Below are 27,168 nucleotides of genomic sequence, written 5' to 3' on the forward strand. Positions count from 1 at the left end.
TCTTTGCTTCCAGACTCAATACTCAGCTTCCACATTTCTTCAGTTGGCGCCCAGATCTTCTGGCCATTGCTATGGACGCTTTCCTCCAAGATTGGTCCAGGACTCTCAATTATGCCTTTCCTCCTTTTATCCTAATCAACAGAGTCTTAAACCAGGTCAGACGTCAAAAGGCGTCTCTTGTCCTGTTAGTTCCCTTCTGGCAATCCCAAGTTTGGTTTCCACCTCTTCTCGAACTAGCGGTGGACTTCCCGATTTTACTTCCGTCGTTTCCGTCCCTTCTACTAGACCCTTTCGGTTGTCCCCACAATCTAATTCTCAACAAATCTCTAACCCTTTCAGCTTGGAACATCTCTGGCCTACCCAACAGTCCTTCTCTATTTCGTCAGAAGCTTCGGAGTTTATTAATAATGCATGGGCGCCGGGCACAAGGCGAGCCTACAGATCAGCCTGGGCTCTTTGGTCAGGCTGGTGTGTGGGAAAATGTGCCAATCCCTTTTCAACAGATTTAAATTTAATTATCAATTTTCTGGCAGCCCAAGCGGGCATGGGTAAATCTTATCGCACAATAAACCTTTACAGATCTGCTATATCTATGAACCACTCAAATATTGATGGCAAACCAATCGGAGTCCATCCCTTGATTTGTCGTCTCTTAAAAGGTGTGAAACTCTCGAGACCTCCAACCGCCAAATATTCCCATGTCTGGGACGTTTCCCTAGTTTTGAACTTGCTTCTTTCTTGGCCAGATAATTCAAGCCTTTCTCTTAAAATGCTTTCTGCCAAGCTTACTATGTTATTATGCTTAATTTCAATCAAAAGGGTATCAGACATTAAATCCTTAGACGTGTCCACCCGGCAGTTCTTACCCTCGGGTGTTCTATTCCATATCTCCAAACACACCAAAACCAATTTACATTCTGTCTTCTATGCTTTCTTTCCCGACAAACCAAAACTGTGTGTGGGTCTTTGTTTAAAAGAGTATGAAAAAAGAACTGGTAACCTGAGAACGTCCTCTTCCAATCAACTTTTGATTTCCTTTCGCAAACCACACAATCCGGTGGCTTCTGCGACTTTGGCCCGATGGGTTAAATGGATTATGTCCCTGGCGGGTATCGATATCTCCGTTTTTGGTGCCCATTCTTCGAGGGGAGCTATGGCCTCTAAGGCTTTCTCTCTGGGGTCTAGCTTAGAGGACATTCTCAGGTCAGCAGATTGGTTTAATGACAATGTTTTTAAGACCCTCTATTGTAAACCTGTTAGAACTGCTGCTTCATTGGTTGTTGACAAGCTTTAAATTTGCATAATAGAGCCGCCAGTCTTGACATAAAATGTAGATTTTCCTAGTAATTCATGACGGAAAGTCTTAATTTTATTAAAGTCAAGGAGGCGAATATTATCCCACCGCAGTACTTTTACTAACATGTACTTTCTTTCTCCCTCCCAGCGACTCCTGCATTGCCTCCAGCTTCCGGATAACGCAGTTGGCTTCATCTCCTCCTTTTTCAAGAAGACACCCCTGGATTCTCCTTATCAACCTCCTCAAAATCTCCTTCCTTCTTCAACGTCCTCTTGGTTTATTGTTGGGATTCAAGACCTTTGGTCCGCTTCCCTCACTTTAGCAATTGTTGGACTTATTTACCCATTGTTTTATGACTCTATTTGACTAGCTCGTTCAAGAAAAGAGGGCTGCTTGCAGTCAAGGGTACTTTCTATGGTTAATGGGCCTTGCTGATTGGTCTAATGTTGGTTTCTGTTTTTGCTCCCATTGGCTAGCCTGTTGCTAGTCCTTTTGGGAGCTGTAGTTCTTGACTGATGCTATTGAAAATAAAGTAAGAAAAGACTGCATAATATTCGCCTCCGTGTCTTTAATAAAATTAAGACTTTCCGTCATAAATTACTAGGAAAATCTACATTAAAAATACATCTTTCAGTAAAGTTGATTTTAAGATTGTGTGTTTGAAAATGGTACTTTTAGAAAGTGAGCATTTTTTTGCTTATACCATTTCTGTGACTCTGCCTGTTTGTGGATTCCCTGTCTGGGTCATTTTGACAGTTGGGCTGGTTGCACCTCTCGCTAGACAGTGACACAAAGGGAGCTGGAGTGTAGTCTGCATTTCCTGATGAGCCATCTGTGCTAGGAGGGAGGGGAAGAGTGGTCACTCACACCTGAAAGGGCTGTGCCTGCCCTCACACAATGCAGTCTCCAACCCCCTGGTGTGTGCCTGGGGCCTGGCCTGGGCAACACAGGATTTCACAATCAAGAGCGACTTTGCTTTGAAGTAGGCCTACATCAAAGGAGGGAATGGTTATAAGAAGGGCACCCAAAACCACAGACTTTAGAACACTTCTGGAAACCAAGAGGAACCTCTGCCTGGAGAAGAGCTGAGGAAGAAGAGCTGCCCTGCCTGTGACTGTGCTTTGTAGAGCTATCCTGCAGTTGCTGCTTCTGGCAGAGTAAGAGGGCAAAGACTGGACTTTGTGTGCCATCCATCTTGTGAAAATCTCCAAGGCTTGATTTAGAGCTTGCCTCCTGTTGTTTGAAGTCTCAGGGACAGCAAAGACTTCTCTCTGCCAGCACCTGGAGTCTCTGGAGAGACTCCTACTCTGCCCTGTGGTGCCCATCCAGTTCCTGGGACCCTGAAAGGAGAAGCTGGCAGCCTAAAGACAAGAAAATCCACGCACAGAGTGCCGTGAGGGAAAAAGATTGACGGAAATCCGATCTGCGGCTGAAAAAACGACGCGCCGCCGGCTCCGCAGCTGAGAAACGACGCTAGCAGGAAACGCGACCGAAGAATCGACGCACAGAGCAGGAGAAACGACGTGCAGCATCTCTGATGGAGGCTGGGAGATCACAACCTGCACTGCGGGATTTTCGGATCATTGTGCGGCTGGATTTTTTACTCCAGGACCGCTGTGCGGAGTTATTTTTGATGCACACCCGTCCGTGCGGGGTTATTTGTGACGCACACCAGGTACATTTTCAATATAGCAGCGCTAGTGTGTTTTTAAAACTACTTAAAGACTCTTTTTGGTTTTTAATTGATAACTTGACTTGTGTATGGTGGATTTTTGTCATTTTGGTCTTGTTTTGTTTAGATAAATATTTCCGATTATTCTAAACCTGTTTTGTGTAATTTTGTAGTGTTTTCATTAAGTTACTGTGTGTGTTGGTACAAATACTTTACACCTAGCACTCTGAAGTTAAGCCTACTGCTCTGCCAAGCTACCAAGGGAGTAAGCAGGGGTTAGCTGAGGGTGATTCTCTTTTACCCTGACTAGAGTGAGGGTCCTTGAACAGGGGGTAACCTGACTGTCAACCAAAGACCCCATTTCTAACAGCCACCTAGAATACATCCTTCATCTGTCCTTTTCCCCATTCCAATCTTGCAGCTCTAATTGCTTTTTTTACTTTCCCCTTGCTTCTTTTATTCTATCTCCGTTACCATGTTTACATACTGCTTCCTAGCCCAACAGTCCAGAGTAAACAACTATTTATCCCCTTTAATGGTGAAAGTATTCCTATAATTTTTCACAAAAAATAATCCTTTATCTCATTAAAGAGAACAGTGTGGGCATGTAGCTGCAATTTTGGCTGTCAACATTAGTGCTGATTGAATCCAGCGTACTAACAGTTGCACCATAGATAGATTTAAAAGCTGTATGGCTGGTATTATTATTATTTGCCCACTTGATATTCTTATGATTATTGGTGATGAACCAGGGTGCGCTATTTCTAATTCCGCTTTCCCTGCAATTACCAGAAAAAAGGATCCTCTTAAAAATAGTATCAGAGGGCCATGGTTAGTCTTGTGCCTTTCTGTCAACATCATTAGTGTCTTGCGATCTGTGGCTTGTTCATGCCTTCCCTTGGAGCTGACTGATTTTTTCCGAGGGCCTGGCGTTTGCCGTCGACATGTGACGGGGTCATTCTGATGACACCCCCTTGCCGGTCTATCATCCGTGTGGGCACTCCCATTGAGCAACAATTGCACCAGCAGTGGCATTCACTGCTGACCCTGGACTCCCCCCTCCAACCTCCTGATGATGTCCACTTGTTGGGCTCTCGCCCATGTAAACACCTGCATCAGCCTGCACGAGTGTCCGCAGCGGCCCAGACGAAGCGCCTCCCAGCATCGAGGTGATTGCTCTGGGGGCTGCCTTCTACCTGGAGGGCCCAGATGCTCCACTAGCTGCCACTTATATGCTTCTGGTCCTGACCATCCACTCTGCAGTTTTGGTCATGGGGCTCCAGTGCGGCTCACCTCAGTACTATCAAGCACTCCCCGCTGTGCTTCTCCTGACATCACTGTTAACTTGCTCTGAGCTACACCTTGCCCTGGTTTGGGAAGTGCTCTGCCTTTCTGACGATGGCATGTTGATGCCTAATCCAATTGCTGGGCTTGACTAGCCCTCCATTTTAGGAGTCATTTTCCCCTTCTCAAAGGTCCCTTCTGAAATTAAATAGTGGATATACCAACTGATTAGAAACCAACATGGAAATTAATCTGACCATTTCATGGTTGTGAAAGAAGGACATAGACGCTCAACAGCATACAGAGAACTCCAAGGGGGTGGGCATCTTGTAACAGTGCTGATCCTAATCTCTTTGGCTGCTATGACTGGATGGTTTATTGAGTGTTTAGGATGTTCATACACACACCGCCTCCCTCCATCTTAGATCATTGACCCCCTCTATAGCCCTTTCCTCTCACAAAACCGTGATCCACCTTGTTTGATTTTCATGCAGCAGACGTGGACCCTAATTCCCAAAGAGCACCAGACACCAAACTGGTGCCAGCTGGCCATAATATCAAGTACCCTCCTAATCTTACAAAAAAAGCAGCCAAGAACGTTAAACACAGGCTTCTTAAATCGCACCCTGAAACCTTAATTTCCAACCCCTACTTCTGCAGGAAAAAAGGAGCTACAACATGTGATCTTATCTTCTACTTAAGAAGAAGAGCACAATGGAGGAAAATCCTATACTGACTGCTCCTGAGCACTGCATCCAGGAAAACCCCTAGAGACTAAGGCCCATATTTATACTTTTTAGCAATGCATTTGTGTCATTTTTTGACGGAAAAGCAGCGCAAACTACAGTTGTATTTTGTAAGTTTGCACTGATTTTGCATAAAAAAATGACGCACATGAGGTGCTAAAAAAGTATAAATATGGGCCTAAGACTCTCAGTAGCTCCCTCCCTCACTTGCAGAGCAAAGACAGCCATCTCCCTATACAGCAATGGGTTAATCCTCATTTAATCATCAGACTGCAATTAAGAATTACTAGATGCTTTATTTGCTTTTATCAAAAACTCTGTGATGAGTTATGAATCCACCCCTTAGCTACACCTAGTTCTTCGGACAACTCACATGAACCTCTAGTTTTGTCCTATCCCCAATACATTAAGTGCCCAACCCGTTCTCCCCTAGCACATACAGGCAATCAGCTTACCCAATACCAAATCTCCACCACTTCCTTAGTAGCCCGAGTCCTCATACATCAATCCTCATAATGGGCTGGGTCCATTCTACACCTCTAGAGCAGCGATCACAGAGAGACATAGCTTAGTGACTAACACCCGCACTCAATCGTGGACAATACTAGTACATCTAGGACACTCCCCATGGTTCAAACTATGACACTCACAAACCTGACCATCCTGACTTATACATCCCTAGTGCTCTTAATTAGCCAGCTCACAAGCTACACCTCCCCCCTCAATCTTAACTCTATCTCCAACCTGCCCTCCCCTCCTCTGGTTCTCTCAGGTCAGCAGCACGCTAACACCACAGGTTGGAGAACCTTCTCACCTCCTGCTCTCCTCACCCAAACCACAACCACTTGCTCCCACAACCCACTAGATTCTAAACTTATGGAGATTACTCCTGACCTACCTTAAGACAGACTTACAAAACGTAATGACCATCACCTCCAAGCTGGCAAACAATTGGTGACCCAACAGGACTCAAAGGATGAACAGACACTTGCACTTGCACTCCCAATCCAATAACTTCGACACAAGGCTACCGTCACCCCCCCAACATGGGATATTAGCATCCCTGGCATCTCCTCACTTGAACTGGAGAACTGTACACTAACCCAACGCCTCCACAGGCCCATTAGGCTGAAGGATCCACTATCCAACAGGGACATTCACTCCCTCCTCCTTTCATATAACTCTATACACTACGGTAACCCAGATAACTTGGGTCGAATCCAAACAATTCCTACTAAGCCACACAGAGAACCAAGGCTCAAATCCAGAGCTGTAAGCAATTGCAACCTTAAGCGAATTCCCATCACACAGGCTACCTCAGTTGACACCATACCTCACCGGACATGCATGCTACTCAATTGCAGATCGGCAGTAAAACATGCGGCCCACATTGCCGACCTCATCCTTATACACGAACTTGACCACTTAATCTTGATTGAAACATGGCTTAACAACTCCTCCACACCAATCCATGCCATACTAGTACCACCTAGTTACAACTTTGTTAGACTAGATAGCTCTAGCAGATCAGGTTGAGGTATCGCCTGCATACACCGCAACTGTCTTTCAGTGAAACAGTCACAAAACGTCACTCTATTCTCTTGTGAATACCTATGCATAGATATTCTGAGAAACGACAAATCTTTACGCAAACTGCATGTGTTCTACCATTCCTCCAGGAGATAACCTCACATTCTTCAAACAAATTATGAAAATCAACTCATTCAACTTGGGACAACTCTGCGCCCAGATCTTTCTTTGTGATTTCAAACTCCACCGTAATGACCCAAATGGCCTTGCAGTGAATGACCTTAAAACCTTCCTAGCAGACCTTAACCTGATTCCAGTCTGTGACAGTCCTACTACAACATGGGTGCTACCTAGGATCTAATCACTGCTAAGGCCAGTTCCATTCAACTTGAATCTATAGTCCCTTGTGACTGGACAGACCACCATCGCATCACATTCCTCATCACAGAATCCATGAGCTCAAAAATACTCATTTAAAAAAAAAACAGACACTGGAAAAGGAGCATACGAAACTTAAACCTAAATTAATTTACATCCCTTTGCAACAACATCTTACCCCCTCCTGGTGACATGTCAGATGGCCATGACCTTACTAATCACTGCAACAATTCCATGATGAATATTTGTGACTCAGTTGCACCCTTACAATTAAAAAGAATGTCCACCAAAGATGCCAAACCTTGATACAATGGTAGCCTAAATGCAGAAAAACGCAGTCTGAGACTAGCTGAACTATTGTGTAGATTCTCTCCATCCCCTGAACATCTCAAGCACTTGAGATAAAAGGAGCCATAAATTGACCTAAAAAACTGTCCAAACTTGTCAAACTTCAATGCAATAGGCAACCCATCCCTCTACTTTGGTCTAGTCCACAGCCTAATTGCAAGGAATTTGCATCCTTCTTACTGGAAAAGATGGAAAGTGATTAATGGACAGCAATGGAGCACCTTTCATTTATATCACCAGCCCCCAAACCTATCCGGGATCGCTGACCTTCTAGGGCACACTCCACAAACAATGCTTTGTGGAACTCATTCCAAACCTTCGATGAAATCACTATTCTTAAAATACTAACAGAATAAAAAAAGTCAAATCACTTCAGCGACTCACTTCCTTTGAATCTCTTTAGTGAGATTAATACCTTTAAACTCCCACTCTGGATGAAGATAGTGAATGCTTCACTACTTCAAGGCACAATTCTAGCCTGCCTAAAGTCTGGGAGCGTAACCCTCGTTTTGAAAAAGACCCACAACAGATCTTGCAGACCTAAAAATCTTCCTCTCTATCTCCAAAATTCTGACTTTGGTGAAGCTTCCGGAGAAAAGCGTCCATGCAATCACATAGAACATTCCTACTTTTTAGACCAATCCGGCTTCCATCAGGGCCACAGCACTGAATCAGCTCTGACACACATAGTCGATGACATGCTAAAAATGCTGGATCAAAATGAATCTTGCCTTCTAATCCCCCCACCTCTCGTCAGCTTTCATGGTCAAACATGATAGCCTCCTAGACGTATTGTAACACAGAATGGAACTTTCAGGATCCTTTTTAAACTGGTATGCCTCCTTTCTCCACAACAGAACCCAAAGAATCAAGGTTAATCGGTCACTGTCCAATTCTACACATGTCACACTAGGAGTACCACAGGGGCCCAGGCTCTCACACTCTCTCTTTACCAGTTCAGGGAGCCTTTAACCAAAATTATGAAGTCATCAAACATCCACTATCAGATATACGTTGATGACACCCAACTGTAACTGAAAATCTCTTCTCCTGAAGATACTAGGGGCCATATTTAAGAAAAGTGGATCTGCACCAAGTGCAGCACTACTTTTTTGCTCCCCCTAGCAATCCCCTAACGTCACCATTAGTGCGCCATATCTAAGATGCGGCACATCATGGCGGTAGTTAGAGACCTAGCATTAGAATTTTTTACGCTAGTTCGGAGCTTTGCAGGATTAGCATCAAAAATGTTGACGCTAATCCTGCAAAGCCCATTGAGGCCCATTGTAAACAATGGTGTGCCTCCTTTTAACACCTGCTCTCAGCAGACATTAAAAATGCGGGGAAAAATTACGTAAGGAAATATCTTTCATTTTTTTGGGCCAATTTTTTTGCCCCCCCCCCCTAGCGGGGGCACAGGCATAATGTAGCATAAAGGGTTACAAAGTGGCACAAGGCATGCATTACGCCAGTTTGCAAATATGGTGGGTCAAATTTGGCCTCATTGGACCACATTAATGTAAAAAAATTATGCTAATGTGTCGCAAGGAGGTGCGAGGGGCTCTTAAATCTGCCCGAAGGTCTCTTAACATAACTCTACAAACAAATCAAAACTAGCTGACCTGCAACCACCTCAAACTAAATTTTCTCAAAATGGAATTCCTCCTAATCACCCCACCCAAAGAGTCACTTGATATTGCTGAATGGATGAAGCATTTAAGAGCTCTTAATTGCTTACCTCACATTATATATTCCACGAGATCACTGGGAATAATGCTAGACAAGTACCTGAATATGCAGGAGCACATCAGTACAGCTACCAAAGGAGCGAACATCCCAATGAATATCTTAAGAAAAATGAAACCCTTCCTCCCTCTGTATGACTTCAAGTCGGCCGATCAAGATCTAAGTCTGACTCTGCTGCCAGGCTCATCCAAGGATCCAAAAGAAATAACCACATCACTCCAGATCTCAAATCTCTGAACTGGCTCCCATATGAGCAAGGATACAATTATAAATTGCTTGCATGACCCCAAAAGCCCTACACTTCAACACTGAGGTACACTGCACAAAAACTGGAGCTGTCTGGTGGTGGCAGATCCTCAAGAAGCAACACTACCTTATTGTTGAAACCACAGAAATGTAGGAAAAAGAAAACTTTAAATTGAGTCTTCCCAGGCATCACCCCAAATATTTGGAATTGCATACCTCCCGAAATCCAAGTGAACCCTTCAACTGCATCATTCAAAAAAGTCCAAGTGCTATTGATGTGGGCATGGCCAGCAATGTGGTGGAATAGGCTTGCGGCCACAGAGCTATTAGGGCCTAAAGTGATCTTGCATTAATCCGCACCCCTGAGACACCCCAAACCCTTCCAAAACAACCTCTCCATTAGCTGGCCCCCAGAAGACCTATGACTTTCGAGGCCCTGAGATGAACCCAAGCTTTGGAGACAATGGCGTGGCGATCGTCAAGAGGTAGCCATAAAATGGCAGCCGCCGCAAGCCATGGTTGAGACGGAAAAGAAAGCAGGGCTGTTCACACACCGAGAACATGCCTGGGACTCACAGTGACACATTTTATGCACAGGGACTCAACAACTGGCACAGATGCCCAGAGAAGGGGATTTTGACTCACCAGTAGCCAAGACAAGCAATGATAAAGTGCAGGATGCTGAAAGCCTGCAACTTTGGGACAACTCCTAACCTTCCCTCCCCATGACATTAAGGTGAGGCCAAGCGACCCAGCAGTCAAAGGGGGAAAACACTGCCAACAGTTGCCCTACAGGGTAGTTGCCAACCACAGCAGTAACAGAGGCATATGAGAGGCTGCCGATTAGGAACAGGTCAGAGGGAAGCATATTGAAAGAATCCTTGTGGTGAGTGGTGGCACCTGTCCCTCCCTAGCCCAGGACCCCAAAAATTGTGAAGGTGGGTCAGGAAGAGCAACAGCAGATGATACAACACACTCCTTGAGGTACAGAGAGCAGCGTGCTGAGGGAGGCCCCCACCACATGTTTGGCACCAATAGGGCCCGGCTAACTCAAAGGTGCAGAAATAAGACACTGATGCCTGTCATTGCACCAATTAAAGACACTTCACTAATAAGGACCTGAAGGTGTGCAAGGGTGCAACACTCGAACCCCACCAGCCGCAGCAGGCTGTAGAGCATGCCAAAGGGAGACTCCAACTTGTGATAGAGCTGGTATGTAAACATGTGGCTGGGGCAACAAATAATTCACCTACACGCTGTAGAGCAACATTGGAAAATAACTGGACAGGAGTGCTGGGCAGCAACCAACATATGTCCTCCGTCTACCAGGGGTGGGACGTGGCACAGTGGCAAATTGTGTTGCGGGCCCATGTAAACACATCGACACCTACTGAATGACAGGAGACAACAGACGGAATTTAAATAAATGAAAGGAAGGGTTCATTGGTGGTAAGACACACCGCCAGATTAATCCATAGCTAAAGACTGGTGAAAGAGATCAAGTGGTAGAGCACGGAAGACAATGGCAAAGGATAAAGACCCTAAACCACCCGACAAGGGAAAACTGACAAGTAGACCAAGGTGCTGCGCCATAAACAGAGGTGGAACCCTCCATGCTGAAGCCATCCCACCAATGTACCACTCCGACCTCCATGGCGGTAGCAGCCACTGGGCTGGAGATAACAATCTTTAGCCAGGCGGCCGCTATTGTGCCACAGGCGGTATCATGACCCTGCCTACCGCCATGGTTTCCGTAGCATTCGAAACACCATGAAAACCATGGCGGTAGGCCCTATCAGTGACAGGGAATTCCTTCCCTGTTACTGATAGGAGGCCCCCTCCCCGACCAAAACTCCACAAACACCCCCAACCCCTTTCATCTACGCTCCCCCTCTCTTCCAACACATACACACACTCATTCACACAGACATACACGCATACATACATGCATGCATTCATGCACACATCCACAGGCAGACATGCATTCACATTTCCATTCATACACGCACTCACACTCATGCATACACTCGCAAACAACACTAAACACACACTTGCATTCATGCACACACTCACACATAAATGCACACACCCCCCCACACACACAATACTCCCCACCCCCTGTAGGAAAGTCGACTTACCTGTATCCAGGTGGTCTTCTGGCAGGGGACAGGATGGGGCGCTGCTACCGCCAGCAGCGCCTGCCAGCGGAACACCACCAGGCCGTATTATTTTTCATAATATGGCTGGCGGCGGTCTACTGCCGTGGCGCTGCTGGTGGTAGCAGTGCCACCTTACCACCATTCGCCAGTATAGGCACAGCCAGATTTCCACCCTTTTTTGGCAGAAATCTGTCAGTGGTCATAATTTGGCAAATGGATGGTAGCCGTGGTGAGGGTCTTTTGGCGTCCGTTGCCACGGCGGTAGGTGTTTTTTACTGCCATTGTCATAATGAGGGCCTTAGTATGATGACACATTTAGTCATCAGAGGAGGGATTGTTAACCCCTTTGCTGCCAGGCCTTTTCCCCCTCCTGTGCCAGGCCTTTTTTTGGCTATTTGGGGCAGTTCGCGCTTAGGCCCTCATAACTTTTTGTCCACATAAGCTAGCCAAGCCAAATTTGCGTTCTTTTTTTCCAACATCCTAGGGATTCTAGAGGTACCCAGACTTTGTGGGTTCCCCTGAAGGAGGCCAAGAAATTAGCCAAAATACAGTGAACATTTTGTTTTTTTCAAAACAAATTGAAAAAGTGGCTGCAGAAGAAGGCTTGTGGTTTTCTCCCTGAAAATGGCATCAACAAAGGGTTTGTGGTGCTAAAATCACCAGCTTTCAGGAACAGGCAGACTTAAATCAGAAAACCCAATTTTTCAACACAAATTTGGCATTTTACTGGGACATACCCCATTTTTACAATTGTTTGTGCTTTCAGCCTCCTTCCAGTCAGTGACAGAAATGGGCATGAAACCAATGCTGGATCCCAGAAACCTAAACATTTCTGAAAGGTAGACAAAATTCTGAATACAGCAAGGGGTCATTTGTGTAGATCCTACAAGGGTTTCCTACAGAAAATAACAACTGAAAAAGAAAAATATTGAAATTGAGGTAAAAAAACAGCAATTTTTCTCTACGTTTTACTCTAGGGCTTGTAGGTTCATCAAGAACCCTAAGTACCCAGAGCCAATAAATGAGCTGCACCCTGCAGTGCGTTTTCATTCTATACCGGATATACATCAATTCATTTGCTGAAATATAAAGAGTGAAAAATAGCTATCAAGAAAACCTTTGTATTTCCAAAATGGGCACAAGATAAGGTGTTTGAAGAGCAGTGGTTATTTGCACATCTCTGAATTCCGGGGTGACCATATTAGCATGTGAAATACAGGGCATTTCTCAAATAGATGTCTTTTTTACACACACTCTTATATTTGGAAGGAAAAAATGTAGAGAAAGACAAGGGGCAATAACACTTGTTTTGCTAATCTATGTTCCCCCAAGTCTCCCGATAACAATTATACCTCACTTGTGTGGGTAGGCCTAGCGCCCGCAACAGGAAATGCCCCAAAACGCAACGTGGACACATCACAATTTTTGCCAGAAAACAGAGGTGTTTTTTGCAAAGTGCCTACCTGTAGATTTTGGCCTATAGCTGAGCCGGCACCTAGGGAAACCTACCAAACCTGTGCATTTTTGAAAACTAGAGACCTAGGGGAATCCAAGATGGAGTGACTTGTGGGGCTCTGACCAGATTCTATTACCCAGAATCCTTTGCAAACTTCAAAATTTGGCAAAAAAAACACGTTTTCCACTCATTTCGGTGACAGAAAGTTGTGGAATCTGAGAGGAGCCACAAATTTCCTTCTACCCAGCGTTCCCCCAAGTCTCCCGATAAAAATGGTACCTCACTTGTGTGGCTAGGCCTAGCGCCCACGAAAGGAAATGGCCCAAAACACAACATGGACACATCACATTTTTTCATAGAAAACAGTGCCTACCTGTGAATTTTGGCCTCTAGCTCAGCCGGCACCTGGGGAAACCTAGCAAACCAGCGCATTTTTGAAAACTAGAAACCCAGGGGAATCCAAGATGGGGTGACTTGTGGGGCTCTGACCAGAAAAAGGAAATGGCCCAAAACACAACGTGGACACATCACATTTTTTCACCGAAAACAGAGGTGTTTTTTGCAAAGTGCCTACCTGTGGATTTTGGCCTCTAGCTCAGCCGGCCCCAGGGGGGGCAGAAATGGCCTAACATAAATTACCCCCCCCCCGGGAGTGACTCTTGCCTACGGGGTCGCTCCCCCTGCGTGACATTGGCGCCAAAAAAAAAATCTAATGGTTTCTGCCCCCTTGGGGGCAGATTGACCTAAAATCGGCCAATCTGCCCCCAAGGGAGGCAGAAATGGTCTAACTACAATTTGCCCCCCCAGGGGAGCGACCCTTGCCTAATGGGTCGCTCCCCATCTCTAAAAAAAAAATGAATTTGCCCTGGCGCCAAGAGGTTTCTGCCCCCCTTGGGGGGAGATCGGCTTAATAACAATAGGCCGAACTGCCCCCAGGGGGGGCAGAAATGGCCTGAAATAAATTTGCCCCCCCACCCCCTCAACCCTCCCCCCGGGAGCGACCCTTGCCTACGGGGTCGCTACCCCTGCATGACATTGGCGCCAAAAAAAAAATCCCCGGTGTCTAGTGGTTTCTGCCCCCCTTGGGGGCAGGTTGGCGTAGCAAAAATCGGCCGAGCTGCCCCCAAAGGGGGCAGAAATGGCCTAAATACAATTTTTCCCTCCAGGGGAGCGACCCTGGTCCAAGGGGTCGCTCCCCATCTGTAAAACAAAAAAAAATAAAAAATCCCAGGTGCCTAGTGGTTTCTGCCCCCCTTGGGGGCAGATCGGCCTAATCAAAATAGGCTGATCTACCCCCCAACGGGGGCAGAAATGGCCTAAAATAATTTCCCCCCCAGGGGAGCGACCCTTGCCTAAGGGGTCGCTCCCCTTGCGTGAAATTCACGTAAAAAAAAAAAACTCCCTGGTGTCTAGTGGTTTCTGCCCCCCCTGGGGGCAGATAGGCCTAATATTAGGCAGAAAAGGCCTTCCAAAAAAATGCCCCCCATTGGGAGTGACCCTTGCCCAAGGGGTCGCTCCCTTATGCCAGTTTCAACAAAAAAAAAAGAAATCCCTGGTGTCTAGTGGGCGTTTCAAAAACCGGATTGCAAGCAATCCAGCTTTTGAAACGCTCAGAGAGACTGCAAAGGGAAGGAAATACATTTCCTTCCCTTTGAAGTCTCTCCGGGCCTCCCCCACGTGATCGAAAGAGAAATGCTGATCGTGCTGGAAGCTGAGCTTCCAGCGCGATGGGGGAGGCCCTGTGACAAATCAGCACGTGCTCGCGCGCTGACGTCACAGGGGGGGTGGGGAGGGGTTGGGGGGTAACAGCGGGGGTCAGGGGTGGAAGGGGGGCTGCCTTGGGGGGGGTGGGGACCCCAGTTCCCAGGTGTAGGACGAGGTGACCTCGTCCAAGGCACCCGAAAGGTTAATGTTGAAATTTACTAATGAATATTCATGTATTCGGAGTGTCGCATTTACATAGAAGATTAATTAACTGCACGCATGGAAGTTGCGGCCACCTCAGTGGCCGCTAGTGTTCACGAAGTGTACTTATTATTAGCTTATTAATGTAAAATGTTGAGCTTATGTTTGATAAATGTAGCAATATGTCATATTAAGGGTTAAGCATTATGTATTAGCTTTATTAATCATAGGCCTTAACTTAGCAAGGTCTTGGGCCTAGTTGCACGGCTTCATGTCAAGCTGCATTTCTTAATCGATTTATAAAATGGCTGCTTAGAGAATTAAATTGTGATTTTCCACTGTGCTGACCAAGAACTCGCAGCTGAAATCCTTTCTCATGAGAACTGCTTGCTAGAAGATGATGTACTAGCTAGGATATATTGTATAATGTAATGTGTGTAAGACTGACCTTCCTAGGAGAAAACAAAGGAAGCACTGACTGGGGTATAAGCTGCAACAATATTTATGCCTGACAAGCTAAATTATGGGAACAGGAGAAGAGGAGTCAATCATTGACATGTGAACTGTGCACTAGTGAGATTTGTAAATTTGGGGTTTTATTTTCATTGGACCAAGTGCAAACATGCGATTTTTTGACCAATAAGGATGTGGGAAGTAGTTTTAGGAAATCTGCACGGAGAGGAGATACCGCCATTATTTTCTTGACCGTTCTGAGAAGAGACATGCTTAACTTTACTGCTTAAAGAGACTTTGCTTTTTCTAAACTTTGATGCTGAATCCTGATGCCTTACTTACCAGACTGATGTCCTAATGACGAAGACCATCACAGCTTGCTGAACCTTATTGAGGACAGGTATAAAGAATATGTATGTCTATTTGCTTTTGTTTCTAGGCACCAACGACTACTTTAGATAAAGCCATAGTTAGATTTTTTTCCAAATTTGTGTTGACTAAATTCTTTTGCATAAAGTCTAAACATGCTATTCTAATCTGACATTAGTTAGGGTTTTCACTAATTATGCTCGCTACATGTGTAGAAGTTGATGTCTTTTCTTTGCTGAATTCTAAATGTATGTTATTACGTTTGCGCAGTTATTCTTGCTATTGATTTGGATTGTAACCTTAGAACGTATAGTGGCTCAAGCTTTGATTACAATGCGATTATTTTGCCGCTTTGGTCAGCCAGTGGTGTTTCTGTATGTTTATAAATTGATTTTGAGAATAAGTTACGTGACATTAGCATTGTTAATATAAGGAAATAAACATTCTAACTTTTACATAACGGTGTAGTTATTCATGGCTGAGAGGTCATGGTGTGTGGAAATTACTGACTCCTATTGATTATTGATGTCATTGATCGTTATTGCTATTGATTTGTATCGATACGGGGTTACATGGTGGGAACTACTCGAAGCACAGTCAAAAGGTCCATCTGCCTAGTCACGTCCCCTTGCATGTTCACTTAGTAAGGTTCGACGTGCTAACATTCTTGATCATACTACTAAATCAGGGACAACCTGGAAATCGTTTGCTACCTTTGCCACTTCACTTAGAAAACTCGATGGTCCCAACGAGGTACTGAACTCTTCCCCAAGAACAATGGCTCATTCTCACCATGCACACAGAAGATTGCACAACAAGTTTAGCATCTGTGACTCCACAGAGTAGCTAGTTCCTTTATTTTAAATCTTAAACAAAAGGATGGCTTTCCCAGTGTATGTCATAATAATCTTTATAAATATAATTTTAGATCACTGGAGTCAGTAAGGTTTTTTTTTTTACACCACAGGAAAGGGACATCTTAAACTATGTACACAGGCCACCCGATGGCTAATGTGAAGGTGGCTTTGCAGCACGGACTTGGACATTTCTAAAGCCTAGCCTATAGATCTCATTAATAGCCTTTGTTTCCAATAGCATGCTGAGAACAAAATTATAAAAAGGCACTAATCAGCCTGAAACACCTTTATTTTCAAACCAGCAACATTTCACCTAACAGTTACATTTCTATTGTCTAAGTTCTCAAGGGCCAACATGAAGTTTCCACTCCCCTGCAAGGCAATAGACTCAGGTTCCTGTGAAACAGTATGCTCAGTGTTATAGCACCACATCATAGTATTATTAATATCATGGCAGCTTTGGCTCTTCCCAGAACCCTCTCCAACTCATTCTACCTGGGATGGATATGGGATCACCAAATGTGGAATCATGTTTCGAAAGACAGCGATGGGTCACACATCGAACATCATCCAACGGTTGAGGGGCATCAATATCTATAGGACTGGCCAAATCTTTCTCCTCTGTCAATCATTCTCATTCAAATTAGATAACACTGTGTACCGATTGCTAGTAGACACTTGAACATTTGTGTCAAAAGCATTAGGTAGTAGGTCAGGTAAAAGCAAATTCTAGGGAGTATAAAAATCCCAAGCAGTTATGCCTTTATGGATTCAAAAGTGGGCCAGCCTAAATGTAGTGATAGCATCAAATCTTCTACAACAGTAGGGCGCCTAAAATTTACTATGACGTAATCTCCGTTGTACTCTTTTTGCTAGGTACCGACCCAGTCCACTCTGCATGCAAATAATATCTTTTTAAAAAGACAATGCTTTGGCTTCATATTCGTGTGTAGCCAATGTGTCACTTAATTAATAGTTCTGTGGTTTCCAACACCTAATTTCTATGGTGAGAAACATTGGCTAGCATCATGACATAAGGAAATGCAGCCTATGGGAGATGGCAAACCAAAGAGGCTTTGAGCCTCAATGAGTTGCGTCTCATGAATCACCCTTGCGTCTTATGAATCACCATTGTTCTCCTCCTTGGCAATGGATGATAAGCTAGTGGCTGCATGTCAAAGTTATATCCAATGAGGGAGCTGTCAACTGTGTTCTTTATTTGGGAGCTTGATGTATTGATTGTTAAAGTCTGGCAGACATTGTAGCTGCTTGTTTTGCTGATAGGTTAGATGAGACTACTGCCACAATCAGGCCCAAAGGCGAAAGAGACTTCTCATTTGAATCTGTGGGAGCAAAAAAAATGGCAGAAAGAGTTTTTCAGAATGCTGGTAAACCTATCACAATTAGGTTAATTGTCACATTATTAGCACTTGCCATTTGGGATTCAGGTTGTAATGAAGTGCATTTTCCCGTTCTCATCATCTTTCTCGATCCCCAATCACTTCTTTTCTTTGTCATCATGGGAGGCATATCAGTTGGAGACAGTAAAACTAGAGTTGCATCAGTAGTCCATGGCAGCAAAACACTTGGGCCCAGATTTATGAGGCCCTTGCACCACAGTCGAGTCACTTTTTGTCATGCAACGGTGGCTCAAGCCACTAAATTATATTTATGAGGCCATGCAAAGCCACTTTGCATAGCTTTGCTTGGCCTCATAAATATGGAGTAAGGCAAGGCGGAGCAAATTGCTGCATTGCCTCACTCTGCGTTAGGGAGGTGTTCCATGGGCATTGCGGTGGGTGTTCCCAAGCAACACCCATGGATTTTGATGCATCCCCAGATTTACAAGACCTTGTAAACCTGGGGATCCACCAAAACCTTATGCCTCCCATGGGAGGCACAAGAAGGGGAAATATCACTACTTATCCTTGTTTTTTCCTTTCACTATGTGTGCTGGATTCTGCAACACACGTAGAAAGAGCAAAAAAGCATCCTAGGATTGTTTTGTGCAAGAAGGTGTCCCTTCCTTCAAAAAAACAATCCTGCGTGCAACTCAGGCACCCTTGCACCATGGTGCAAGGGTGCCTGCATTGGCGCTAGGCTGCTGAAATTGCACCAGTGCAGGGCGAAAGGACAAGAATGCTCTGTATGCAATAGAAACAGCGCATTCCTGCCCTTTCCCTTTGATAAAGGGCAGTGCAGCAAGGTGACTTGCTGAGCTGCCCTGCATCAAAATCTCTTAAATTTGGGCCTAGGTCCACAAGACAAATCCCTCTCAAAGACACAGTCTTGAGCAGCTGTCAGCGAAGTGAAAGACTTGCTTGGGCACTATGAAGTGATTGATACATCCATTGTGAGAGAGTTGCCTTCCCTCAATAGGTTCTCTTTGTCAATAACCTCCACTGCTCTCTCAAAAAACATTTCCATAGCAGGCTTACTGACCCCCATCTAACACTTTTCTATAGTAAAGGCAGCTGGAAAAACAATACCTCTTTAGAGCTTTAAATCAAAAAGCCACAATGTGAGGCTGAGCGCAGCCTCCTCCAGGCAATGATGTGCATAGATGGGCCTACACTTGACCCAGGTTTCTCCCAACCGTGGCCAGTGGATGTGCTGTGCAGCAGAGACCCTTCTGGAGCTTAATAGCTCAATCATGTTGGCCTACCTCCTTAGACTCAGGTTGAACAAACAGCAGGGCACTGTGGGGCTAACAGTCAACCAGCATAGCGACAATGCATTTATAAAGGAAACAAGAATCTTAGTAATTATTTAAAACATGTTTGACAAACCATTTGCTTCTGTGAGCGCTGAAATTTTACTACTAAATATTTTATGTGTTTTTTTAATTTGAATATGCATAGAAAATGACTTAATATAGAAAATAACATGTAACTCGTAAAATGTGCCCACTTGAATGGCTGCCACATAATATAAAATGTCATATTAAAGAAATATGAATGTGTTTTTCCAGAGTCTATACCAATAAAAAAATGCAGTAATATGTCATACGTACGATTAAATGCTATGGGGGTCATTATGACCCTGGCGGAAGGCGGAGAAGCGGCGGTAAGACCGCCAACAGGCTGGCGGTCTTTTTTTTTGTATTATGACCATGGCGGTTACCGCCATGGTCACCCGCCGGTTCTCCGTTCCGCCCGCCAGGGCGGAGACGACCGCCGGGCTGGAGACCAGGGTCTCCAGCCTGGCGGCCGTCACTATACCGCCGGCGGTATTTTGACCCGGCTTACCGCTGTGGATTTCCTGCGGTTGGAACCGCCATGAAATCCATGGCGGTAAGCACTATCAGTGCCAGGGAATTCCTTCCCTGGCACTGATAGGGGTCTCCCCCACCCCCCGTCACCCCTGCCACCCCCCAAAGGTGGCAGGGCCCCCCTCCCCACCCCGACCCCCAACATCACAGAACTCACACACACACGACACGCACGCAGGCACCACCAACACACACACGAACACACACCGACATACATGCCTACATCCACACACAGAGTCAGACACGCACACCCACATACAAACACACACGCACACATCCATACAGACATACCCACAGACATACACGCACTCATTCCCAAAACACGCAACACCCCCGCAAGCATACACGCACTCACACACCCCCTCTACATACACACACGCACACCTCCACGCACGCACACAACACCCCCCACTCCCCTCCCCTCACGGACGATCGACTTACCTGGTCCGACGATCCTCCGGGAGGGGACGGGAGCCATGGGGGCTGCTCCGCCGACACCACACCACCAACAGAACACCGCCACGCCGAATCACAGGACGTGATTCGCTGGGCGGGGTTCTGTTGGCGTGGCGGTGGAGGTGGAGCAGCCTCCACTTCCCCGCCGCCCGCCAGTATGGCTGTTGGCGGTTCTCCGTCCGTAAAAGGACGGAGAGCTGCCAACGGTCATAATAGGGCGAGCGGCAAACCACCACCACTGGCGGTCTTCCGCACGGCGGTCCCTCAGCGGTCTTGGGAAAAGACCGCCGAGGTCAAAATGACCCCCTATGTGTTAGCCTAAATTAACCATAGGCATCAAGCTAACAAGGCCTAAGCTTTAGTTTTGCACCATTGTTTATTTGAAATTGCAATGGCAGAATAAAATATTATCTCATGCTTGCTGAATAAAAAGTTGACTAATTGTATGAGTCTTGAAGGATGACCAAATCCTACGAATAAGCAAATGTTTTTCCTGTCTTCATAAGTTACTGTGTATTAGCTAATGTGTATAGAAATGTGAATGTACAAAAGTTGTTACAATTTGATTGCTGAGATGTATGAGAAACGAATGCTTCCAGGTACTAACAATGGATGTACTGACAGAAGGAGCGGAAGAACGCTAAATGTTGTATTTTGACAACTCGACAATGTGCATAAAGGGAGAAGAACCAATCATCGAAGTGTGAAAGACTGTATAGTTATATCTCCGATTTGAAATATTATTCTCATTGGATTAATAAGGTCTCGTATGATTGTTCTGACCAATGACAACGTGGGACAGCTTAAATTTAACCCCCATGCACTGAGAACTTTGGGGGAGATTCTTAGCATCTTCTCATGGGCCACTCTGACAAACCTCTTTGCTGAGATCTTACTCTATCATTTACATGCTCCATGCTTACATGCTGGTGTTCACTCTGATGCTCGATGCTTAGAGCTCGATGCGTCTTTGTTGTCTGCCTTTGAAATTTTCTTAAATGGTTTCGAGAACTTAGAGTCCCCAATCCTAAACCATTGCCCTTCTCATGTCCTGTTGCTGATGTATCCAGAACTGATGCTCGTCCGACAAAGAATAGTCACTGCTTGCTGATCCATAATAGGACAGGTATTCTAATCTGCAAATGTCTTTACTGCTGATTTGTCTTTTGTTTTCTAGGTAACAACTGCTGCTTTTGATAGAGCCATAGTTAATGTTTTCCAAATGAATGTTGACTAAAACTTTTGCCTGAAGCCCAACATGCTAATGCTGATCTTATGACAGAGAGTCTTTCATCCAACTGACTAAGGTACTTATCTGATGTTGCTCAATTGCTGACTATCTCGATGTATGTTATTTCTATTGCATTGTGCAAGTACTCTTATTGCTGCTTTGTACTTTGATCTTAGATGGTTTTATCATAAATGCTTTAGTTAAGTTGAGATTCTTTAGACGATTCGGTCAACCAGTGTTGTTTTTGTACTTATATCATGTGGTTTTGAGACTAATTTACGTGATACTAGCATTGTTAATTTATGGAAATAAACTTTCTAATTGATACTAGAGGTGTGGTTATTCATGGCCAAATGGGTCAAGGTGTGTGAAATGTACTGTCTCTAAAGATTTTCTTTGGTTGTTTGTTGATATTCATGATATGTGCAGACTCGAGGGTGTGATCGTCTTAAACGAGCCCAAAGGTTCATCGACCTCATATACGTGTCCCCTTTGTCAACTTATTGCAATAAACTAATAAAGTCTGACGCGCCAACACTTCTGATGCTGGAACCCATACCACAGTTGCAAAATATAGCTAAAAGGGAAACATGGAGTCACAGTCATGGTTCCAGAGCTGATTCTAGTGAGATTCAATAGCAGCAGCCATAGAATGTGCCACTGGCAGAGAGAAACCAAAGTCTTACCAAGAAGCACTAGATGTGGCCATTGCCATCTGGTGGGACAACAGAATGTCTCATCAACTAGAATGGCAAAAATGATTGCGTCTGCCTTATATAGCTCCCTGTTTTCAGAATAATCTTTCTCACAGTGTTTACATTCAGACTAAGGCTTAGATTTAGAGCTGAAAAGTGATGCAAACCAGCACAAAAGGTATTTTCTTAATTTACTTTGTAGCGCACAGCTTCCATCGGTGATACACGGGCATTACTGTGATCCCAACCATGGTTTTTGACTTAAAACCCCATTTCATAACAACAGTAGAAATGGTTTTGCAATAAAAAAGAATGCCACTTTGAAGCAGACGTTAAACAGGAACAATTAATTTATTTTTGATTTGTGCAAAGTACAGCACAAATCCAAAGTGGGAAAAGTTTCAAAGTTAGTCTAAGCACTGTATTTTGTACCAGAAGTGCAATCTTCCGGTACAAAAACTATACTAGACTCACACCAGCACATCAACACCTTTGCAGTATACTGTAAAGGTGTGTGACACAGCCTGATTCTGCGCAGCCCTTGGGGGAGAGCAGGATAGTGCCACATTTATGATATGGCACTTTCCTGCTCTTTCCCTGCCTCCCCATACAGCTGAGCACAGCAGATTTCTGTGCTGTGCTGCTGTCAGAAATGGCAGTCAGGTTACCCCCTGTCCAAGCAAGGACCCTCACTCTAGTCAGGGTAAGTCACACACAATCTAAATTATCCTGTGCCCACCCTCTGGTAGCTTGGCAAGGAGCAGTCAGGCTTAACTTAGAAGGCAATGTGTAAAGTATTTGTGCAATAAATCATACAATACCACCATATAGCACCACAAAAATACACCACACAGTGTTTAGAAGAATATATAATATTTATCTGGTTAAATGCATGTCAAAACGATCAAAGATGCAATAAGTAAATAGAGATATCACTGATACAAAGGCCCTCATTACAACCCTGGCGCTCAGTGTTAAAGCGGCGGTAACACCGCCAGCAGGCCGGCTGTAAAAAAAAATGGTATTACGACCACAGCGGTGAGACAGCCACCTTAACACTCCGACCGCCAGGGCAGTAGCAACAAACACTGCGGCGGTCACCGTCAACAGACAGGCGGAAGACAATGTACCACCCACCCTATCATGAGAGCCCAATCCGCCAGCTTTTCCGGGGTGGTACCAACGACATCAAAAGCATGGCGGAAACAGTACATCGAAGGGGAACCACTCACCTTCCGACACTCCACGAAGAACCAGGATGCCATGGAGCCCGAATTGCAGATCCTCCCCATGTTGGTGTATCTTCTCATACACCAGGAAGTAGAAAGAAGGCGGCGATGACGGTGAGTACTGCACCTAGCATACAGGGGAGGGAAAAGAGAGTGACACACACATGCGGCACGCAACCCCCCACCCTCACCCACAACACCATACACACTAACACATCCAACAACATAACTGATACACCCCGTCACCCCCTGAAAGAACGCAAGGACAAAAGGAAATGAGTTTAAACAGTGTTATATTGGAACATTCAGATATAGCAATAGAATTTGAAATAATCAGTATATACAAAATTTAACATTATGTACACAATGCTGTACACTGTGCCTTGTAAATGTCTGTGGACCAGTGGTCCCAAAAAGCATGGGCGAAGCCCACACATGACACCTGCCTCAAAACGGAGAGAACACTGCAGGGGCATCAGATGGAAAAAACACAGGCACCTCAGGGGGAAGAGGAGTGGGGAACCTCAGCCGGAAGATGGTATGATGCCACTGCTCCTCGAGGGGGCTCCATGCCCACTGCCTGGTCCTGGGGAGTGCAAAGCCACAGTCTCTCAAGTGGGTGGCTTCTTCCACTGGGTCTGGAGGGGGCATTGTGCCCAGTCTGCTTCATCCTGCCAAGGATAGGGGGAGTGGATACATTGCTCCACTGGTTCTGGAGGGGGCATTGTGCTCAGTGATGATGCACCTGGGGTGTGGCAGTTCACATTCACTCACCTGGGTGTCTGAGCCACGAGATGTACATGGAACAGGTAGCATGATACTCCATGGAGGCAGAGCCACACTCCATCCTGCGGTGACTTAGGCTGCAAACTGCTGGTAGTGCCAGTGCTGGTGGTGGTGGTGCCTCATGTGGTGTGTCCAGGGTCCAGGACGTCACCTGCAGCCTCAGACGGCTGCCCACTGGTGATGCTACTGACGTCTGATGTAGTGGCACCAGCTGGGCACTTGGCGGTGTAGATGGTGGTGCAGGTGGCGGTGGCTGCGGTGGTGATGCTGCTGGTGCTGCCCGTGGTGCAGGTGTCTGTAGTGGTGGAGGGAGACACCAGACCGTCTCCGGCAGCCTCGGATGGCTGATCCTTGGGGAGGATGCTGGAGACTGACGTTGTGGCAGCAGCGGTGCAGGTGGCGGTGCAGGTGCCAGTCGTTGCGGCGGTGGTGACCGTGGTACAGGTCGCTGGCATCTCTGGGGAAATGGTGGTCACCAGCCCCTCACCAGGAGGCTTCGTGCCCTGAGGTGACTTGGCCTTTGTCTTGTGTCCCTTCCCCACCTTGGTAGTCGCTGCTGGGACAATGGCACTCTCCTCTTTGTGCTTGGATGAGGCCTTGCTGGGTGGGTGGTGCAACTTTCCCCTGCTGCATGCTGGCCCCTTCTTGACCTTGGCAGGTGGCGGAATTGGGTGGTCCTTCCCATCTGTAGGTGGCACACTGGCAGCTCTGACGGGTGCCCCCTTCGATCCTCCCAGACTTGCAGGGACCACAGCGGATGCAGATTTGGTGGCTGAGGTGCTGGGCTGGGATCTAGACATCCTGGCCCTAGGGAAAGGGTGGGGGGAGGTGTAGGGAAGAGGTTAATGTTAGCTAGGAAACGTTTTTTTGACACACTGGGATGGGAAGATAGAGGGGGTGTGGGAGTGGAGGAAGAGGTAGTGGTTGTAGGAGGTGTACGTCTGCTGAGTTTGGGTGAAGGTGCATGGGCTGGAGGCTGTTGTGAGGTGGATGGCTGTTGAGTGGGTGTGTGCCTGTGTTTGTGTACTTTGGGAGGAGGGCTCACAGACACACTGGGAGAGGACACAGGGGATGTGTGAATGGTTGTGGGGTGGTGATTGCTCGTGAGCGGTGTGTTGTGATGGGCGTGCTGGTGATGGAGGCAGTGGCTGATGATGTAGTGCATGAAGGTGTGAGTGGAGACGATACTGGGAGGGAGGTGGAGGACGTGGAGGAGGGGGACACAGTGGAGGAAGTGGATGTTGGTATGTGTGCATGGGTACGGTGCTTGTGTGAGTGTCTGTGTGATGATGTGTGGTGCTTATCTTTTCCTGAGCCACTTTTGTATGTTGATGTGTGTGCCTGCTGGTCTGAAGGTGTGCTTGGTATAGGCTGAGGTGGAGGGGATTGGGTCTGGGTAGTGGAAGTTGGAGGGGGGAGGCTGGACACAGGGACAATGGCTGCCATCAGTGCTGAGGCCAGAGCCTGAAATGCTCTCTGTTGGGCCGTCACGCCAGAATGAATGCCCTCCAGGTATGCATTTGTTTGTTGCAAATGCCTCTTGACACCCTGGATGGCATTCAGAATGGTTGACTGCCCAACAGTGAGGGATCTCAGGAGGTCAATAGCCTCCTCACTGAGGGCAGCAGGGGTGACACGGGCAGGGCCTGAGGTGCCTGGGGCAAAGGAGATGCCCACCCTCCTGGGTGAGCGGGCACGGGAAACACGCTGAGGGGCTGCTGGGAGGGCGGTGCTGGTAGGGGGGGTGGCGGCTGTACCTGTTGTTGGGGTGGGCACTGAGGTGTCCGCCACCGTCAGGGAGCTTTCATCAGAGGAGGAGTCACTGTCACTGTCCTTGTCGTGGAGCTCTGCTCGCCCTCCGTCCCACTGGTGCCTTCACCCTCCATGGATTCACCCTCATGGGCCATGTGGGATGCAGCTCCCCCCGTCGCCGGTGCCTCAGCTCCTCCGCCAGATGATGCTAATGCACACAAGGACAGGGTGACAAAACAAGAAGGGGGGAAGACAGAGGACACACATGGTCAATGCCAGCAACACCACTACCGTTGGCGGACACAACACACACTGAGCTGCCCTATGCACTAGGCCTTGCCCAACCACTCACTGTGGTAGCCACCAGCCCATGGGGCACAATGCCTAATGCCAGCACCTGCACACCTGACACCCACAGGACCCTGCACACTAGTAGTTGCCCAATTGTACCATTGGGGTAGGGGTGCTTCTGAGCCTGCAAACAAGGGACCTACCCTGGCATGATCGCCCTGGCCTAGGGGCACCCACAGCCCACATCCCCCACCCAGTTAGTTCCTAAAGCGCGCAAAGTCAGCTTCCTGAAACTGTACTCGCCCCTTTGTGGCTGCTGTGATGCCCTCAAGCGCCTATCCAACTCTGGATAGGCCATCGCCAGGATGCGGAACATCAGGGGGGTCATGGTGCAACAGCACCTCTTCCAGGGGCCTCTGCTGTCTTCTTGCTCTAACGGCGCAGGTCCTCCCATTTTTTGCAGCAGTGGGTGCTCCGCCTGCGATAGACCCCAAGGGTCCGCACCTCCTTGGTGATGGCACGCCAAATACCCTTCTTCTGGTGAGCGCTGACCTAGAAGGTAAACAGTGCAGAAAACTTTAATTACTCACCTGTCCGGACCGTCATACTCATTGCCCACCAGTTCCCACCCATGCCCTGAAGCACATACACTGACCACCTCACATGCAGCACTCAGGCCACCCCCCAACATGTGGCTTACATCCATACCACTCCAAACAGGCATTGCCCACGCATCATGATCACAGTGTACTCACCTGTTTGTCTGGAGGACCGTAGAGTAGCGTGTGCTGGGGGAGGACCCCATCCACCAGTTTGTCCAACTCCTCCGCAGTGAAGGCAGGGGCCCTTTCCCCAGACACTGTAGCCATTGTCGCTTCCAGACTCAGGTCACAGCAGCACTTGCAGTGTAGGTCCCCTTCTGTTGATGGTCAGGTATCAAGTGAGTGAATGGGTAGAAAATGGCTGTGACGTCCATGGCGGGGCGTACCGTCACCGCTGGCGTACATTGCC

At 46.7% G+C, this 27,168-nt stretch overlaps 1 protein-coding gene across 1 annotated transcript in view; it reads right to left on the bottom strand.

Annotated features, from left to right (window-relative positions):
* Positions 1–27,168, bottom strand: part of AK5 (adenylate kinase 5) — a 2,252,667-nt gene that overhangs the window by 61,468 nt on the left and 2,164,031 nt on the right. The window lies entirely within an intron of this gene.

Source organism: Pleurodeles waltl, chromosome 4_2 (genome assembly GCF_031143425.1).
Source record: "Pleurodeles waltl isolate 20211129_DDA chromosome 4_2, aPleWal1.hap1.20221129, whole genome shotgun sequence".
Classification (NCBI taxonomy): Eukaryota; Metazoa; Chordata; class Amphibia; order Caudata; family Salamandridae; genus Pleurodeles; species Pleurodeles waltl.